Below are 21,148 nucleotides of genomic sequence, written 5' to 3' on the forward strand. Positions count from 1 at the left end.
TAAAACAATATATTTAACTTTAAGACATTTTGTTGATCCGGTTCCTTGGGTTTAAAATTAGTATTCCTTTTTAAAAATCTGTAATTCAGAATGCATCATCATTTTTTACTGACCTTAAGCTGATTTATTAGTGTTTTATATAAGTCAAATTACTTTCATATACATTTTATCTTAATTTACTTTTCATTGTCACTGTTCACTATATTTATTTTAATGTGGCATTTAATCTCTTTGTAAATTAAATCTAACAGAGAGGTGTTCACAAAGAGAGATTGTATAACAATCTGAACTTCAGAAAAGTCCTTGCAATTGGATTTTAAACTCTGTGATAACGTCAGTTGCTTTTAGCTTAGCCTTGCCTTCAATCTTCCGGAATCCATAACATCCTGCCACGCACGAGCATCTTAAACTTCAGCCCTGTTTTTGGTCATAGCACAAGACAAAACAGTAATTTATTCAGTGAAGCCTTGTGCAGCAGAGCTTTAAAATGTATGCAGGATTTGTGAAATACAGCATAAATGCATATACATTTATCTGTGTACGTATAATTCAAATTATATTACAGAATAGTTTTCTCTCAATGAAAGGTGGAAAACACTACATATTTCTTCAGGTGAACTTCAATTTTCTTCTAAATGTTCATTGTGATAAATTTATGCTTTAACCTGCCTCCTCTTTTTTCTTTTTTTTCTTTTTGATGTGTGTGGCAAGGGAGTCTATAGCTGTGGTCCAACCTTTAGTTTTCTATGCTTTACATTTAAAGTGCTTCATTAGGTTTGAAGATTTTCCACTAAGTTTTGTTAAACTCATTAAGCTGAGAGACTAAGTGCCACTTGACATACAGAGAACAAGAGATTCAGAGAAACTTCACTGTGAGACCAAAAAGCCTATTATCGTTACTGTCTGTGTAATAGCTTCAGATTTCTTTGATAGTGAAACAAATTAAAATCACAAATGCAGAGTCTACTAAATAATTTGTCAAAAAATTTTTTGATCGATTTGGCCAAGTACTTTTATATTTGGACCATTTCCACAGGTGAAAAAGTTGGAGCCTTTCTGCACATGCTTTTATACATATTTTTAAGGCATTTCATTGAGATATTTAAAAATAATTTTCAATCTTATGTCTTTGTACATAATAGTTTTCCCAACCATCAAAAGTTTTAGATACTGTAAGTACAGTCAATTTTGTAATCTTTGAGATAGTAGAAGTGAAAAAAATTTTTCTTACATCTTAGCTTATAGAAATGGTCCTTTTTGACATGTGTGACTTTGTTCAATGCATCTCTTTGAAGGATTGACTCGATATTCATGAGCTAAAGTAATATATTATGTAATATAATTTTACAATGGAGAACACATGCTGGGATTATTTTTAAAAAGAGAAAAAAATTTGTTGGCCTCTTACTTTCTACAAATCAGCCTGTAAACTGCTAAATTAATGAGATAGCCTAACTCAAGTTTTATAGGAACACCTTGGTAGATAAGATAAAATCCTATAAACAGAATGTCTAATTCTCTGGAGGAACTCACAGAACAGCATAATCTTGCAGAATCACTTAACTAGAAGTTTCTTAAAGATTTAGAAAAATTTGGCATTGGAAATATTGAACCTACAAGCAAGAACCAATGATAATAAGGTACAGATTTTATAAACTGGAGTATGATAACAAGAAACCAGGAACTATCAGGACTGGTATTCACTTTTATCTATAACTCAGAAGGTCAATCCTGAGTTAGAATTCAACCAGTATTTGGCAATTAATAAATTAATGAAACAAATATGGAGAAACCTCAGATGTGTTGATATTTCTTGGTCTTTGTTCTGTTTGACTTTACTTAATGTAGTAAAACATGTAAATTTATAAGAAATATATTTTCAGTCATTGAGACAGCAAGGGAAAATAAACTCTTCTACGAAAACCATCCATCTTTTATGCTATTTGTGACTGAAGTCAAAAGATTACTTGCTGAAATACAAGAAATCTCCTGTAAAAAAAAATCTAGCAAGTTTTAAGAAAATATTAATCAAATATTCATTGAACATTTATTTTAACTTGAATTCTACAGTAAGTAATATGAAGGCACAAAATATTTATATGATAAGGTAGTTCCAATTCTTAGTAAATTTAAATTTTATTTGGGGAAAAGAAACATGCAGTAATACTTTTTCTTCTGTCATAGCCCCATTTTCCTGTACTCATGATACTTGTCTAAATTCTTCAAATAATTACAATTTACATATATTAATATATATTTATTTATATAAATATAAAAATGTAAATTAAGGGGAGATACATATATATATATATATATACACTTATATCCACATATAGGTGTATATATAGATATATATTTGATTCCACTTCTATTTATCCTAGCGCCTTTGAGTAGAGTCAGTCTTTCTTGGAAGCAGCAAGATGGAAATTGAGGCAGAAAGATCCCCAAATTTGTTAAACTAGGCTTATTACCAAAACCCTCCACATTAATGGAATGAGATCTACAGTCTGTCTCCCCAATCTGGATTACCTCCTATCCCACCAGCTAGAACAGCTACAGTAACCCAGGCGGCTTAACCTTCTATTATTATATATCTTCACTTTGTGATCTTATTCTTTGAGCACTATTCAGATATCTCCTAAATTCCTCTACAGACATTTCCCCAGCAAGATCGCCTCCACTTGCTTCATTTGTATGTTCTTTTTTAAAATTATATTTTGTTGATGTCAGAGAGGTACCTTGGACCTGGACGTCCAGGAGTGCTGCCTGCACAGTTTGGTCTCATTTGGACACTTTGTGCCATTTAGATGGATTCCAACTCATAGTTCACCTCATTCATCCACTGGAGCTATGTAAATACTGTGCATATTCTCCTTATCCTACCCATTTCTTCTAATATCTCCTCTGAATTCAGTGATGTTATGCTTCCTATTTTTGCTAGCTAAATCTAAAACATATTCCTGTGGATTATGATAAGTACTAACTCCATGCTTATTTCTAAAATTTGCATCTCCCTATAAAAAATAACCTAACTTTATCTTTTTCAGATCTTTTTATTTTAAACAGTGGTAGTTATCATTCCTCTGTGACTTAAATTTTGGGGAAGAAAAGTATACATGAGATACATGAGCTCAGAAAAAGACCAGATTAAATATTTTAATGATCTTATTGTGATAAAGTGACACGGTTGGTGTGCCTGGCTAATGTTGACCCAGAGGACCCATTTTCTTCTGAGCAAAAGAACCCTAGGTGTTTTTGTTCAATCCTAGATCGTCAGACTTTGGAGTGCCTCTGGGATTATGGCCCAATTCTGAGTTCAAACTGTGTTTTTTTTTTTTTTTACATCTTTATTGGAGTATAATTGCTTAAAAATGGTGTGTTAGTTTCTGCTTTATAACAAAATGAATCAGTTATACATATACATGTGTTCCCATATCCCCTCCCTCTTGCGTCTCCCTCCCACCCTCCCTATCCCACCCCTCCAGGCAGTCACAAAGCACTGAGCTGATCTCCCTGTGCTCTGCGGCTGCTTCCCACTAGCTATCCACCTTACGTTTGGTAGAGTATATATATCCATGCCTCTCTTTCGCTTTGTCACAGTTTACCCTTCCCTCTTCCCATATCCTCAAGTCCATTCTCTAGTAGGTCTGTGTCTTTATTCCTGTCTTACCCCTATGTTCTTCATGATATTTTTTTCTTAAATTCCATATATATGTGTCAGCATACAGTATTTGTCTTTCTCTTTCTGACTTACTTCACTCTGTATGACAGACTCTAGGTCCATCCACCTCATTACAAATAGCTCAATTTCATTTCTTTTTATGGCTGAGTAATATTCCATTGTATATATGTGCCACATCTTCTTTATCCATTCATCCGATGATGGACATTTAGGTTGTTTCCATCTCCGGGCTATTGAAAATAGGGCTGCTATGAACATTTTGGTACATGTCTCTTTTTGAATTATGGTTTTCTCAGGGTATATGCCCAGTAGTGGGATTGCTGGGTCATATGGTAGTTCTATTTGTAGTTTTTTAAGGAACCTCCATACTGTTCTCCATAGTGGCTGTACCAATTCACATTCCCACCAGCAGTGCAAGAGTGTTCCCTTTTTTCCACACCCTCTCCAGCATTTATTGTTTCTAGATTTTTTGATGATGGCCATTCTGACTGGTGTGAGATGATATCTCATTGTAGTTTTGATTTGCATTTCTCTAATGATTAAAGATGTTGAGCAACCTTTCATGTGTTTCTTGACAGTTTGTATATCTTCTGTGGAGAAATGTCTATTTAGGTCTTCTGCCCATTTTTGGATTGGGTTGTTTGGTTTTTTGTTATTGAGCTGCATGAGCTGCTTATAAATTTTGGAGATCCTTTGTCAGTTGCTTCATTTGCAAATATTTTCTCCCATTCTAAGGGTTGTCTTTTGGTCTTGTTTATGGTTTCCTGTGCTATGCAAAAGCTTTAAAGTTTCATTAGGTCCCATGTGTTTATTTTTGTCTTTATTTCCATTTCTCTAGGAGGTGGGTCCAAAAGGATCTTGCTGTGATTTATGTCATAGAGTGTTCTGCCTATGTTTTCCTCTAAGAGTTTGATAGTGTCTGGCCTTACGTTTAGGTCTTTAATCCATTTTGAGCTTTTTTTGTGTGTGTGTGTGTGGTACGCGGGCCTCTCACTATTGTGGCCTCTCCCGTTGCAGAGCACAGGCTCCGGACGCGCAGGCTCAGCGGCCATGGCTCACTGGCCCAGCCGCTCCACGGCATGTGGGATCTTTCCGAACCGGGGCACGAACCCGTTTCCCCTGCATCGGCAGGCGGACTCTCAACCACTGCGCCACCAGGGAAGCCCGTTTTGAGCTTATTTTTGTGTATGGTGTTAGGGAGTGATCTAATCTCATACTTTGACATGTCCCTGTCCAGTTTTCCTAGCACCACTTATTGAAGAGACTGTCCTTTCTCCACTGTACATTCCTGCCTCCTTTTTCAAAGATAAGGTGACCATATGTGCATGGGTTTATCTCTGGGCTTTCTATCCTGTTCCATTGATCTATCTTTCTGTTTTTGTGCCAGTACCAGACTGTCTGGATTACTGTAGCTTTGCAGTATAGTTTGAAGTCAGGGAGCCTGATCCCTCCAGCTCCATTTTTCTTTCTCAAGATTGCTTTGGCTATTCGGGGTCTTTTGTGTTTCCATACAGATTGTGAAATTTTTTGTTCTTCTTCTGTGAAAAATGCCAGTGGTAGTTTCATAGGGATTGCATTGAATCCGTAGAATGCTTTGGGTAATAGAGTCATTTTCACAATGTTGATTCTTCCAATCCAAGAACATGGTATATCTCTCCATCTATTTGTATCATCTTTAATTTCTTTCATCAGTGTCTTATAATTTTCTGCATACAGGTCTTTTGTCTCCTTAGGTAGGTTTATTCCTAGATATTTTATTCTTTTTGTTGCAATGGTAAATGGGAGTGTTTTCTTGATTTCACTTTCAGATTTTTCATCATTAGTGTATAGGAATGCCACAGATTTCTGTGCATTAATTTTGTATCCTGCTACTTTACCAAATTTATTGATTAACTCTAGTAGTTTTCTGGTAGCATCTTTAGAATTCTCTATGTATAGTATCATGTCATCTACAAACAGTGACACCTTTACTTCTTCTTTTCCGATTTGGATTCCTTTTATTTCCTTTTCTTCTCTGATTGCTGTGGCTAAAACTTCCAAAACTAGGTTGAATAAGAGTGGTGAGAGTGGGCAGCCTTGTCTTGTTCCTGGTCTCAGTGGAAATGGTTTCAGTTTTTCACCATTGAGGACGATGTTGGCTGTGGGTTTGTCATATATGGCCTTTATTATGTTGAGAAAAGTTCCCTCTATGCCTACTTTCTGCAGGGTTTTTATCATAAATGGGTGCTGAATTTTGTCGAAAGCTTTCTCTGCATCTGTTGAGATGATCATATGGTTTTTCTCCTTCAATTTGTTAATATGGTGTATCACATTGATGGATTTGCGTATATTGAAGAATCCTTGCATTCCTGGAATAAACCCCACTTGATCATGGTGTATGATCCTTTTAATGTGCTGTTGGATTCTGTTTACTAGTATTTTGTTGAGGATTTTTGCATCTATGTTCATCAGTGATATTGGCCTGTAGTTTTCTTTCTTTGTGACATCCTTGTCTGGTTTTGGTATCAAGGTGATGGTGGCCTCGTAGAATGAGTTTGGGAGTGTTCCTCCCTCTGCTATATTTTGGAAGAGTTTGAGAAGGATAGGTGTTAGCTCTTCTCTAAATGTTTGATAGAATTCGCCTGTGAAGCCATCTGGTCCTGGGCTTTTGTTTGTTGGAAGATTTTTTATCACAGTTTCAATTTCAGTGCTTGTAATTGGTCCGTTCATATTTTCTATTTCTTTCTGATTCAGTCTTGGCAGGTTGTGCATTTCTAAGAATTTGTCCATTTCTTCCAGGTTGTCCATTTTATTGGCATAGAGTTGCTTGTATGAATCTCTCATGATCCTTTGTATTTCTGCAGTGTCAGTTGTTACTTCTCCTTTTTCATTTCTAAATCTATTGATTTGAGTCTTCTCCCTTTTTTTCTTGATGAGTCTGGCTAATGGTTTATCAATTTTGTTTATCTTCTCAAAGAACCAGCTTTTAGTTTTATTGATCTTTGCTATCCTTCGTTTCCTTCGTTTCTTTTTCATTTATTTCTGATCTGATTTTTATGGTTTCTTTCCTTCTAACTTTGGGGTGTTTTTGTTCTTCTTTCTCTAATTGCTTTAGGTGCAAGGTTAGGTTGTTTATTCGAGATGTTTCCTGTTTCTTAAGGTGGGACTGTATTGCTATAACCTTCCCTCTTAGAACTGCTTTTGCTGCATCCCATAGGTTTTGGGTCGTCGTGTCTCCATTGTCATTTGTTTCTAGGTATTTTTTAATTTCCTCTTTGATTTCTTCAGTGATCACTTCATTATTAAGTAGTGTATTGTTTAGCCTCCATGTGTTTGTATTTTTTACAGCTCTTTTCCTGTAATTGATATCTAGTCTCATAGCATTGTGGTCAGAAAAGATACTTGATACAATTTCAACTTTCTTAAATTTACCAAGGCTTGATTTGTGACCCAAGATATGATCTATCCTGGAGAATGTTCCATGAGCACTTGAGAAAAATGTGTATTCTGTTGTTTTTGGATGGAATGTCCTATAAATATCAATTAAGTCCATCTTGTTTAATGTATCATTTAAAGCTTGTGTTTCCTTATTTATTTTCATTTTGGATGATCTGTCCATTGGTGAAAGTGGGGTGTTAAAGCCCCCTACTATGAATGTGTTACTGTCGATTTCCCCTTTTATGGCTGTTAATATTTGCCCTATGTATTGAGGTGCTCCTATGTTGGGTGCATAAATATTTACAATTGTTATATCTTCTTCTTGGATCGATCCCTTGATCATTATATAGTGTCCTTCTTTGTCTCTTCTACTATTTATTTTAATTTCTATTTTGTCTGATATGAGAATTGCTACTCCAGCTTTCTTTTGATTTCCATTTGCATGGAATATCTTTTTCCATCCCCTTACTTTCAGTCTGTATGTGTCTCTAGGTCTGAAGTGGGTCTCTTGTAGACAGCATATATATGGGTCTTGTTTTTGTATCCATTCAGCCAATCTGTGTCTTTTGGTGGGAGCATTTAGCCTATTTACATTTAAGGCAATTATCAATATGTATGTTCCTAGTCCCATTTTCTTAATTATTTTGGGTTTGTTATTGTAGGTCTTTTCCTTCTGTTGTGTTTCTTGCCTAGAGAAGTTCCTTTAGCATTTTTTGTAAAGCTGGTTTGGTGGTGCTGAACTCTTTCAGCTTTTGCTTGTCTGTAAACGTTTTAATTTCTCCATCAAATCTGAATGAGATCCTTGCTGGGTAAAGTAATCTTGGTTGCAGGCTTTTCTCCTTCATCACTTTAAATATGTCCTGCCAGTCCCTTCTGGCTTGCAGAGTTTCTGCTGAAAGATCAGCTGTTAACCTGATGGGGATTCCCTTGTGTGTTATTTGTTGTTTTTTCCTTGCTGCTTTTAATATGTTTTCTTTGTATTTAATTTTTGACAGTTTGATTAATATGTGTCTTGGCATATTTCTCCTTGGATTTATCCTGTATGGGACTCACCGTACCTCCTAGACTTGACTGACTATTTCCTTTCCCATATTAGGGAAGTTTTCAACTATAATCTCTTCAAATATTTTCTCAGTCCCTTTCTTTTTCTCTTCTTCTTCTGGAACCCCTATAATTCGAATGTTGGTGCGCTTAATGTTGTCCCAGAGGTCTCTGAGACTGTCCTCAGTTCTTTTCATTCTTTTTTCTTTCTTCTGCTGTGCAGTAGTTATTTCTACTATTTTATCTTCCACCTCACTTATCCGTTCTTCTGCCTCAGTTATTCTGCTATTGATCCCATCTAGAGTATTTTTCATTTCATTTATTGTGTTTTTAATCGATGTTTGATTCATCTTTAGTTCTTCTAGGTACTTGTTAACTGTTTCTTGCATTTTGTCTATTCTATTTCCAAAATTTTGGATCATCTGTACTAACATTCTGAATTCTTTTTCAGGTAGACTGCCTATTTCCTCTTCATTTGTTAGGTCTGGTGGGTTTTTATCTTGCTCCTTCTCCTGCTGTGTGGTTTTCTGTCTTCTCATTTTGCTTATCTTACTGTGTTTGTGGCCTCCTTTTTGCAGGCTGCAGATTAGTAGTTCCCGTTGTTTTTGGTGTCTGTCCCCAGTGGCTAAGGTTGGTTCAGTGGGTTGTGTAGGCTTCCTGGTGGAGGGGACTAGTGCCTGTGTTCTGGTGGATGAGGCTGGATCTTGTCTTTCTGGTGGGCAGGTCCACGTCTGGTGGTGTGTTTTGGGGTGTCTGTGGACTTTTTATGATTTTAGGCAGCCTCTCTGCTAATGGGTGGGGTTGTGTTCCTGTCTTGCTAGTTGTTTGGCATAGGGTGTCCAGCACTGTAGTTTGCTGGTCATTGAGTGAAGCTGGGTGCTGGTGTTGAGATGGAGATCTCTGGAAGATTTTCGCCATTTGATATTATGTGGACCTGGGAGGTCTCTTGTGGACCAGTGTCCTGAAGTTGGCTCTCCCACCTCAGAGGCACAGCACTGACTCCCGGCTCCTCAATTTGGGATGATTTGTTGTCTATTCATGTATTCCAGAGATGCAGGGTGCATCAAGTTGATTGTGGAGCTTTAATCCGCTGCCTCTGAGGCTGCTGGGAGAGATTTCCCTTTCTCTTCTTTGTTCTCCCAGCTCCCGGGGCTCAGCTTTGGATTTGGCCCCGCCTCTCCGTGTAGGTCGCTGGAGGGCGTCTGTTCTTCGCTCAGACAGGACAGGGTTAAAGGAGCAGCCGCTTCGGGGACTCTGGCTCACTCAGGCCGGGAGGGAGGGAGGGCCACGGAGTGTGGGGCGAGCCTGCTGCGGCAGAGGCCGGCGTGACGTTGCACCAGCCTGAGGCGCACCATGCATTCTCTCAGGGAAGCCATCCCTGGATCCCGGGACCCTGGCAGTGACGGCTGCATGGGCTCCCCGGAAGGGGGGCGTGGACAGTGACCTGCGCTTGCACACTGGCCTCTTGGTGGCGGCAGCAGCCCCTGCGTCCCACGCCTGTGTCTGGGGTCCGCGATTTCAGCCGTGGCTCGCGCCCGTCTCTGGAGCTCCTTTAAGCAGCGCTCTTAATCCCCTCTCCTCGCACTCCAGGAAACAAAGAGGGAAGAAAAAGTCTCTTGCCTCTTCGGCAGGTCCAGACTTTTTCCCAGACTCCCTCCCGTCTAGCTGTGGTGCATTAGCCCCTTCAGGCTGTGTTCATGCCGTCAGCCCCAGTCCTCTCCCTGCGCTCCGAGTGAAGCCCGAGCCTCAGCTCCCAGCGCCGCCCTCCCCGGCAGGCTAGCAGACAAGCCTCTCGGGCTGGTGAGTGCCGGTTGGCACCGATCCTCTGTGCGGGAATCTCTCCACTTTGCCCTACCCAGGTACGTGGGGAGTTTCTTGCCTTTTGGGAGGTCTGAGGTCTTCTGCCAGTGTTCAGTAGGTGTTCTGTAGGAGTTGTTCCACGTGTAGCTGTATTTCTGGTGTATCTGTGGGGAGGAAGGTGATCTCCATGTCTTACTCTTCCTCCATCTTCCCCGGAAGTCCCTCCAAACTGTTTTGACATACCAGTAGAGTCTGGGAAATGCAATATACTGGCAAGAAAACTCCTTTGGAAGAAAATATGTATTGTAATAGGAAAACCTGAAATGAAGTTTCAATCTTACTTAACTTTTTGTCTGCAAAAATAATTTTTAAAAAAAACACTCAGGAGCTAGCAGATAAAAAAAGTTAGAAGCAGAATGACATTGTTTCATTAGCTATAAATCCCATAAAATATAGTCACAATGTAATATATGTTTACCTTACCTTAAATGCTTAATAAATTTTAGAATGTATATATTTAGAATATAATATGTCTCTGTCTTCTATCTAGATAACTATAGTTTGTCCCACTTGTACGTTCTCAAAACTTTTACATTAACTATTTCAAAAAAAGTAGGATATAACTTATTCTCCATTCCATATCCATATGTTTTTCAAAGAATCGAGTGCACAAAAAAGAACAAATTAATTTCCTTTCTGTCACTTGTGTTTTTTTAAGGAATTCTACATAGAAAACTTTGAATTTGTAAATAAGTAAGTTAAAACAACCAAAAATACTTTTTAGTTATCTATCATATAAATAAATTGTTTGGATTGAAATAAAGCATAACAACAATTTCATAGCTGACGTATGACTTATGCACTAGGTATATATAACAATATGTCGTATCTATCTACAGATTATTAATAAAAACTTTGTGAACAAGATGACTAAACAAATATAAGAAGTCCCACCTCTGTCTCCAAATATGTATGCAGAAATGCTAAATATAATCAATAAGTATACTTTTGAAAGTTTTAATTCAATAAAATTTTCTGGATATCAAAAATTAATAGCTATACACCACAGAGTGATTATCAGTTGTCATGATTTATCTGATGGGGATAAAGATCAGATACACTGTTGGATGACTGTAGTGAAAACACCATCACGGAAACTGCAGTTTAGATAACAGGACTGGAGCTGAGGTGAAATATTTGGGATGGACCAGAAGGCACCTATCACACCCAGGAAAGAAAACTCGAAAATATCTGCCTATTGTCTTAGCATCATTTCTGAGGTTAGTCTGTGTGTAGAAATGGAGTTACCTGTGAGAAATTACAGTCCTAGCCTCAAAAAGTTGAGTTACAGGGGACAATAAATATAATCACAGAGGTGCGAAAGTACAAAAAAAAAAAAAGGACAATCAAGGAAAAAGATAATAGGGCAAAATATAAACAATGCTTATATTTAAAATATGACATCAGGATAAAAAGATCACAAAATAAGAAAGTGAAAATACAGAAGTGGTATTGGTGGATATTAAATGATCAATATAGAATTGAAAAAATATTATTAAAATAAAAAATACAATATATGTTAAAAACTTTAAGATAGGTAGGTAATTCAGAGAGTAAGTTGTATACACACTCAAATATTTAACTTTATTTAAAACATTAAATTTGTAGTCACTCATATATTCATCTATTTATTCATCATTCATTTATTCCTCCACAATAATTATTAACAGTTTTGGCTAGCATTAACAAATTATACTTTTCTTCTGACAAATATAAAAACAGAAATATAAAAACTTAAAAGTGTAAAAAGTAAGCTGTGGTATTAAATGCAGTATATATTACACACATCTTTTAATATTTTTTCCAAAATCTATTTTTCCTTATAATGAAATATATTATTGATCTGAATAATGTATTTTTATATAATGTGAGGAAAAAGTCAAATTTTGTTTTATTCCAGATGTATAGCTAATTATCACACCCACAATTTTTTTTAAAGAAATATAGTTTTCTCATTGAATTTTAAAACAATTTTCTGTTACATATCAAACTCAGAAATATACGCAGGAACTTAGAATGGCACTCTAAGAACAACTAAAAAATTCAGAAGATAAAGTAAAATATAGACATAATTGAATTTATACATATTTTTAAACATTATGCAGAAATTCAAAAAAACAAATGCAAATCAAAATGATTGGGAAGCTTTTTAAAACATGTATTAAAGATAAAGAATTCTTCTACAACGTATAGAAATTATTTATACCAATGTTTAGGGAAAGATAATATGTAAAGAAAAGTGGACCAAGGAGAGTTGACTAGAAAACTCACAAACTAAGCATTGCAGCACACATATTTAAAGGTGCTTTCAACATCTATACTTGTAAGGAAATTTCAGTGTAATTTAAAATTAAAAGTTCACATATACAAAAGCCAAGAAATTTTAGTTCTGGAGGTCTATATGAAAAAGTAAAATATACCATTACCATAATTCAAGGATGATATATACAAGATTTAGAAAAAGATCAATTAAACCTATTGAAAATAATGAGACAAATCTTTGTCTAGTAAATGGTAAGAATTTTCATGTTACATTGTTTATTGAGAAAAACTAAGCTCTGTATGGAATGATTCAACATTTGTAAAATAGAAAAGGGAACAATCCCTCATTTGTGTGTGTGCACACACGTGTGCATATGTTTATGAGCTTGAGGGTATTGCTACTTTGAGGTGATAGAAAATGGAGAAGAAGAAGACAGGTATCAGAATTGCAAAGGAAGAAGTAAAATTGTCTCTATTTACAGAAAACATGATTTTATATAGAGAAGCTGGATTAATTTTTTTTTTTTTTTTTGTGGTACGCAGGCCTCTCACTGTTGTGGCCTCTCCCGTTGTGGAGCATAGGCTCCGGACGCGCAGGCCCAGTGGCCATGGCTCACGGGCCTAGCCGCTCCGCGGCATGTGGGATCTTCCTGGACCGGGGCACGAACCCGTGTCCCCTGCATCGGCAGGCGGACTCTCAACCACTGCGCACCAGGGAAGCCCTGGATTAATTTTTAACTGAAAACAATATCAAACTATTTTTAAAGTAATGCATACACATTGAATATGTGTATGGCAAGGATTACAAGTCAAGATAGATAAAAATGTTTGAGGTCTATACAAAGCTAGTTTTGGACTTTCATCATCTTATTATCGTGTCTACAATAAACTGTTACTTAAAAAAAGTTATATTACTTTTTATCTTATGCATATTGCACATATTCAAACATCTTGTTAACTGAAGCGGTCCATTAAATAGAGATATAAAAGTTATCTCACAGGGTTTATTAGCCTTTCAAGTGCAGCCTAATCCCAACTATTAGTCACTTTGGAAAAATAACTCCATTGTTTTCTCATACTAATAAAGATGTTCATTCAAATTGTCAGCTAGGATAGATATAAGAAATCAGTTTTAGCTGTGAAATTACAGTTTCACCTGCAGTGGTCTAGGAATATCACTTACTTCATTTCTCATTCTGAGATATCTACAAGATATAACTTGGCATTTGAAATGCTATAAAATATGTGTATCAAGGAAATACTGGAACTTAGATTTTATCAGAAAACCTAGATTTCAGATATGTTTCTGTTTCCTCAGTAACGTATAATTACTCATTTCAATTAACTGGTTTTGAACCCAATCACCACATCAACAAAATTCATTGATCAGATTAAATTATTAAGTTAGCTCCCAGCTCTATAAGGATATAGTTTCTTTAACATTTATGCTTTTAATGAATTTCAATTTTCATTTATAAAATAACAGCCACTATTTTAAAAGTTTTCATATAAATTTCACTGAGTGTGAGAAATGCATTGATATTGTATTTCTGGGGGCCATTTTTCCCCATATATCTGAAAAGTCATTAATATATTCATGCCTTTTGATCTTGCTATTCTATTTCTAGAAAGTTATTCTAAGGAACTAATTAGAAACACATGGAAAGTTTTCTCAACAAGAATTTTTATCACGTTTTTACTATAATATAAAAGAAGAAACCAATTATATGGCATTTAATTGATAGTGTATCATGCAGTTATTTTACAGGATGTTCTAAAGTTCTAAAGTCTAGAAACAGAATAAACTTGTGCTTAAAAACATTTTAGTTAAAACAAATAATATACTATTTTACTTTTTTTCAGGTGAAATGCCTTTAAATTCAAAGCACTGAATATAATGGTTAGCATAAAAGAAGTACAGTAAATATACTAAGCATCCCAAAGTGAGGAAACATGGGGGAAATAGGGTAAACAATGAAATATGCTATTTGGAAGCAATAATATTAAAACAGCTACCCTATAAAACATTTAGCAATTGTTTTAACAATTGATTTTTTAATAATACCTTCCCCACTACTCCTCTATTTATTTCCATTACCTAATTCTCAGATCACATACTGCATGTGTTTCTCCCTGCCATCTACACTAATTTGGACTTTGCAGGGCCAACCTCTTAACCTAGCAAGGTCCTTTAAGTGCTTTTATGCTAGGAAATTCCATAACATGGCAAATTAGGCACACAGCTGTAAAGAGTGACTTTATCTCCAGATCCCAGACCCATTCTGTTCCACAAATGTTTATTATCATTACATTAGAGATATATAAGGGAAATATTGTCAGTAATCAACTTCTCCCCACTCCTAACTCAAACTAATTTCACCCAGTTACCAGTTGAAGCAATTGCTGAATGAAAATTGATGAAAGAGAGAAAATGAGAGGGAGAGAGAGAAAGACAAGGGAAATCAGAGAAGACATTATTAACCAAAAAAAGAAGTAAATTCCTGAACCTGAATGTCATGCATCTGAATATCTGAATATTGTAAAAAATTTTGAAGTTCACAGCACACTAAGAAAGAAAAATTCCTATGAAACTTCAGAACACTAGAGATAGGCTTATAAGTGAGAAGAGAGAGAGAGAGAATATCTCCTAATTCTAAGCTTATGGGAACCCCATAAATCCCATATAATCAAACATGATAATAAAAGTATACAATTTGATGTTACAAGTTTCCTCAGAAAAAAAACTCAACTTTGATTGAATATGTGCAGATGTAGAGATAGAATTCTTCACATTTGATATAAACTGACCAGATAGAAGTCATTCTTAAACAACAAACTATTATGGCATACAAAGCAGTGGATCAGCAAAACTTGCACCTATGAAGAAGAACTTGTAGACACAAATTACTAGAAAAATATTATTTTAAATGATTAATAGAAATACATGGCATGGTAACTGAGCTTTCAGGGGTATATGTGTGAGTGTACTTGTGTATCCATATATATGCTTAACTGTTTTGAAACCAGTATCATTATTATTAGATAATATTATTTCATTAATTCTTGTAAATCATTTGGTGATCTTTACAAAGTCCTATGCTGTACAACTCTTTAACGTATCATCAAATGTAAAGTAAAACCTGAGAATATTTAACACTTGGCATTGAGATAAATTGTAAAAATATTTGTTCTGCAATAATTTATTGGTGGTGTTGGCCACCTAAGCCAGGGGCATTTCTGGTTTGTTTACATAATTAATTTAAAATCCTTGTTTAAGTCTTTGTGTGTACAAGTATAAGACTAAATTGTATTATTCTGGCTATGTGGGAAACACTGTGGAGTTCTTGGTTATTTTTTATTATATTTTATATTTATTCCACTTATTTGTCTGTGCCATTAACAGTTTGCTATCCTAGGGAGTATAGATTATCTTCACTGGGCTTTGTGTGTTGGCTGGTGTAACTGGTGGCCTGTTCTATTGGAATAAGACATTCATGGTGATTGCTTAACTATCTTGCCTTGCTGGTGTTCTTCCCATCTCCTTTCTAGCTGTTGCTGCTGAACTTCAAAGAACCATTTGCCTTCTCCATCTGCACAGTCACCTCATCTCATGCCTCAGAGAACCTTGAAGGCACATAAAATTTATTCCTCGGCTGTCACTATTCTTTCTCAAAGGGTTATTTGAGAGTTAATGTATTTTCAAACTGATACATACCATGGGGAACAAGAAGGGTGCTGGATTAAGTATGGTCTCTGCCTCACACATTACATAGTTATTTCTAACTTATCTGGCTAGGACCATGTTGACCTAGGGCCTCTCTGAGAAACATGTAACTTCCAAAGTCTCTGTCAAGGTATGACTCAAGATAGGTCCTGTATTAGTTTGCCTGGACTGCCATAAAAAGATACTACAGACTAGTTGGATTAAAAAATAGGATTTTAACTTTTCATAGTTCTCAGGACTGGAAGTCCAAGATCGAGGTGTCAGCACATATGGTTTCTCCTGAGGCCTGTGTCCTCAGATTGCAAATGGCTACCTTCTCACTGTGTCCTCACATGGTCTTTTCTCCGTGAGCATATATCACTGGTGCCTCTTCCTCTTCTTGTAAGACATCATCATGTTGAATTTCTGCCATAGCCTTATGATCTTATTTAACCTTATTCACCTCTTTAAAGACCTTCTCTTTGAATATAGTCATATGAGAGGTTAAGGTTTAAATATATGAATTGGTGGGGGGCGGGGGGGCAAATTCAGCCTTTAAGTGCCAATGTTCTCAGTTAGTCAAAGCTATTCAGATTTGTTGTTGTTGCGGTACATGGGCCTCTCACTGTTGTGGCCTCTTCCATTGCGGAGCACAGGCTCCGGATGCGCAGGCTCAGCAGCCATGGCTTACGTGCCCAGCCGCTCCGTGGCATGTGGGATCCTTCCGGACCGGGGCACGAACCCGTGTCCCTTGCATCAGCAGGCGGACTCTCAACCACTGTGCCACCAGGGAAGCCCTATTCAGATATTTTGAAATCTCCAGTGGGTGCAGCCAGTGACCTGTCTCACACTTTCCTCAATGAATAGCCACTTTTGTAGGTCCTGCAAAAATTCCAAATGCTCCAGCTGCCCAGTGCTTTCTCCAGAATTACCAGTTCTGACTGCTGGGGGCCTCCTTGATCCTGTTCCAGTTCTATGGCAAGCATTAGGCCTGGTTGGTTAGGATTAATCATATTGTCCCTCCTTCCTGTAACAAGGATTTTAACAAGAGTTTTATTTTGTTTTTGTTTTTGTTTTTTTTTTTGCGGTACGCGGGCCTCTCACTGCTGTGGCCTCTCCCGTTGCAGAGCACAGGCTCCGGACGCGCAGGCTCAGCAGCCATGGCTCACGGGCCCAGCGGCTCCGCGGCATGTGGGATCTTCCCGGACTGGGCACGAACCCATGTCCCCTGCATCGGCAGGTGGACTCTCAACCACTGCGCCACCAGGGAAGCCCCAAGAGTTTTAGATGATTCATACTGCCTGAGATGACAGATATTTAAAGGCATTAAAATATCAGCAGAATTAGTATAAAATGTGATTATAACCAATGATTATTGGTGTTCCTATTGCTTATTTATAGACAAAGACTGAAATTAGAATTCAAAATTAAGTAATTAATTAACATGCCAGATATACATACAGAGACTAAGAGAATTAAAACAATATCTAAAATATGCTGCTTACAGGAGACTCACTTTAGCTTAAGAAACCATGAGGCTGAAAGTATAGTAATCAAAAAAGATATTCCAAACAAATAGTAACCAAAAGAAAGCATGAGTGGCTATATATATGTCAGACAAAATAGATGACTTTAAGTACAAAACCATCACAAGGGACAAGAGAAGGCCATTAGATAATGAGAAAAAGGTCAATTCATCAAGAAGATATCATGGTTGTAAAAATATATGCACCCAACATGGAAGCACATAAATATATAAAGCAAATATTAACAGAACTGAAGGAAAAAGTAGATAATAGTACAATAATGATGGAAACTTCAGTGTCCCACTCTCAACATTGAATCATCCCAACAAAAAATCAACAAGGAAACAGCAGACTTCAATAACCCTTTGATCAAGTGGAACTAAGAGGCATACATATAAGATTCCATCCAACAGCAACAGAATATACATTCTTCTTAAGTGCACACAGAACATTCTCAGGATAGATCGGACATTAGGTCACAAAACAAGTTGTAACAAATTTATGAAGACTGAAATCATATCAGGTATCTCTTCTAATCACAATGGTAAAGAACTAGAAATCAATAATAGGAGGAAAATTCACAAATATTTGGAAATTAAACAAGACAATGCTGAACAACCAAAGAGGCAAAGAAGAAATCAAAAGGAAAATCAAAAAATACCCTGAGACAAATGAAAATGGAAACACACCATACCAAAACTTACGCAAAACTCATTCAGCAAAAGGAATTCTAACAGGAAGTTTATAATGACAAAAACTTACATTAAGAAAAAAAGAAATATCTCAAGTAAACAACCCAAATCAACTCAAAATGGATGAAAGATTTAAATATCAGACTTGCAACTGTAAACCTACTAGAAAGAGAAAAAAGGGAGAAAGCTCCTTGATATTGGTCTTGGCAAGGATTTTTTTTTAAATCTGATACAATATCACTTCACAACTGTTGAAATGGTTAATATCAAAAAGACAAAAGTTAACCAGTGTTGGCAAAAAAGAAGCCCTGGTATACTCTTGGTGAGAATATAAATTGGTATACCCGTTGTGAAAAACGCTATGGAGGTTCCTCAAAATATTAAAAATAGAACTATCATATCATCCAACAATCCTACTTCTGGTTACATATATGAAAGAAATGAAATCAGTATCTTTAGGAGATATGTGAACTCCCATGTTCATTGCAGCATTATTCACAATATCCAAGGTCTGAAAACAACCTAAATGTCCATTGATGGACAAATGGAGAAGGAAAATGTGATGTACATTTCCAATAGAATATCATTCAGCCTTAATAAAAAAAATGGTGATCCTGTTATTTGTGACAACATGGATGAATCTGGAAGACTTTATACTAAGTAAAATAAGTCTGAAACAGAAAGGCAAATACTGCATGATCTCACTTAGAGGTGGAATCTAAAAAAAACAAACTCAGAATAGAGGGGTGGTTGCTGGAGGCTGAGAGGTAGGGTAAAATGAGAGATGTTAGTCAAACGGTAAAAAGTTTCAGTTATTCAGAATGAATAAATTCTGGAGAAAAATGTACTGCATGGTGATTATTGTTATAAATATCGTATTGTATACTTGAAATTTGCTAAGAAAGTAGATCTTAAGTGTTCTCACCACACAAAGCTGCTATGTGAGGTGATGGATATGTTAATTAGCTTGATTGTGGTAATCGTTCAACAATGAATGTATATATCAAACTACATTTTATACACCTTAAACATATACAATTTCTATTTATCAATTATACCTCAACAAATTTGGGGGGAAAAAAAAGGCAGTCCTTAAGTCCACAATAGCACTCTAATTTCTAAGTGAGCCAGAATATTGACTTACTATTTAAAACAGTTCATGTTTATTTTTCTGTTACTTATACCTAAAATGATACTAACAGATGCAGCAGGGCAATATGATATCCAGGAATTAAAAATGACTTTATTATTTCAAAAATATTATTCCTTCTAGTTTTATTAAGTTGTATATAAGGGTGAAAAAAAACCTGGGAAATAAATAATCTTTCAGGCCTTTATCAAAACATAATCTTTCAGACCAAAATATGTTACGTTTAACAGCTTGAACTTATGGAACAAGAGACTGGGTTAAAATCCAGATTCACTTTTTTGCTGTTGATTATGTTCTTTTACAGGTATTCTGAGGAGTAAATGAAATATTTGTAAAGTGTTTATTAGAGCATTGCTTGCCACGTAGTATGGACTCAATAAACATTGGCTATTTCTGTCTTTAGAATAGACAGTATGCTCATTTTGTGTGTGTGTGTGTAGTATAGAGTTTATTATTTTTAACATCTTTATTGGAGTGTAACTGCTTTACTGTGTTGTATTAATTTCTGCTGTATAACAAAGTCAATCAGGAGGGCAGACAGCAGAAGCAAGAACTACAATACGGCAGCCTGTGGAACAAAAACCACACTCACAGAAAGATAGACAAGATGAAAAGGCAGAGATCTATGTACCAGATGAAGGAACAAGATAAAACCCCAGGAAAACAACTAAATGAAGTTGAGATAGGCAACCTTCCAGAAAAAGAATTCAGAATAATGATAGTGAAGATGATACAGGACCTCGGAAAAAGAATGGAGGCAAAGATTGAGAAGATGCAAGAAATGTTTCACAAAGACCTAGAAGAATTAAAGAACAAACAAACAGAGATGAACAATACAATAACTAAAATGAAAAATACACTAGAAGGAATCAATAGCAGAATAACAGAGGCAGAAGAACAGATAAGTGATCTGGAAGACAGAATGGTGGAATTCACTGCTGTGGAACAGAATAAAGAAAAAAGAATGAAAAGAAATGAAGACAGCCTAAGAGATCTCTGGGACAACATTAAACGCAACAACATTCGCCTTATAGGGGTACCAGAAGTAGAAGAGAGAAAGAATCCGAGAAAATATTTGAAGAGATTATAGTCAAAAACTTCCCTAACATGGAGAAGAAAATAGCCAACCAAGTCCAGGAAGCACAGAGAATCCCAGGCAGGATAAACCCAAGGAGAAACATGCTGAGACACATAGTAATCAAATTGCCAAACTTAAAGGCAAAGAAAAATTATTGAAGGCACCAAGGGAAAAATGACAAATAACATTCAAGGGAACTCCCATAAGGCTAATTTCTCAGCAGAAACTCTACAAGCCAGAAGGGAGTGGCATAACATATTTAAAGTGATGAAAGGGAAGAACCTACAACCAAGGTTACTCTACCAGGCAAGAATCTCATTCAGATTCGATGGAGAAATCAAAACCTTTACAGACAAGCAAAAAAGCTAAGGGAATTCAGCACCACTAAACCAGCTCTACAACAAATGGTAAAGGAACTTCTCTAAGTGGGAAACACAAGGGAAGAAAAGGACCGGCAAAAACAAACCCAAAACAATTAAGAAAATGGTCATAGGAACATGCATATCGATAATTACCTTAAACGTAAATGGATTAAATGTTCCAACCAAAAGACACAGACTCTCTGAATGGATAGAAAAACAAGACCCATATATGTGCTGTCTACAAGAGACCAACTTCAGACCTAGGGACACATACAGACTGAAAGTGCAGGGATGGAAAAAGATACTCTATGCAAAAAGAAATCAAAGGAAAGCTGGAGTAGCAATACTCGTATCAGAAAAAATAGACTTTAAAAT

This window comes from Hyperoodon ampullatus, assembly GCF_949752795.1.
Source record: "Hyperoodon ampullatus genome assembly, chromosome: 2".
Taxonomy (NCBI): domain Eukaryota; kingdom Metazoa; phylum Chordata; class Mammalia; order Artiodactyla; family Ziphiidae; genus Hyperoodon; species Hyperoodon ampullatus.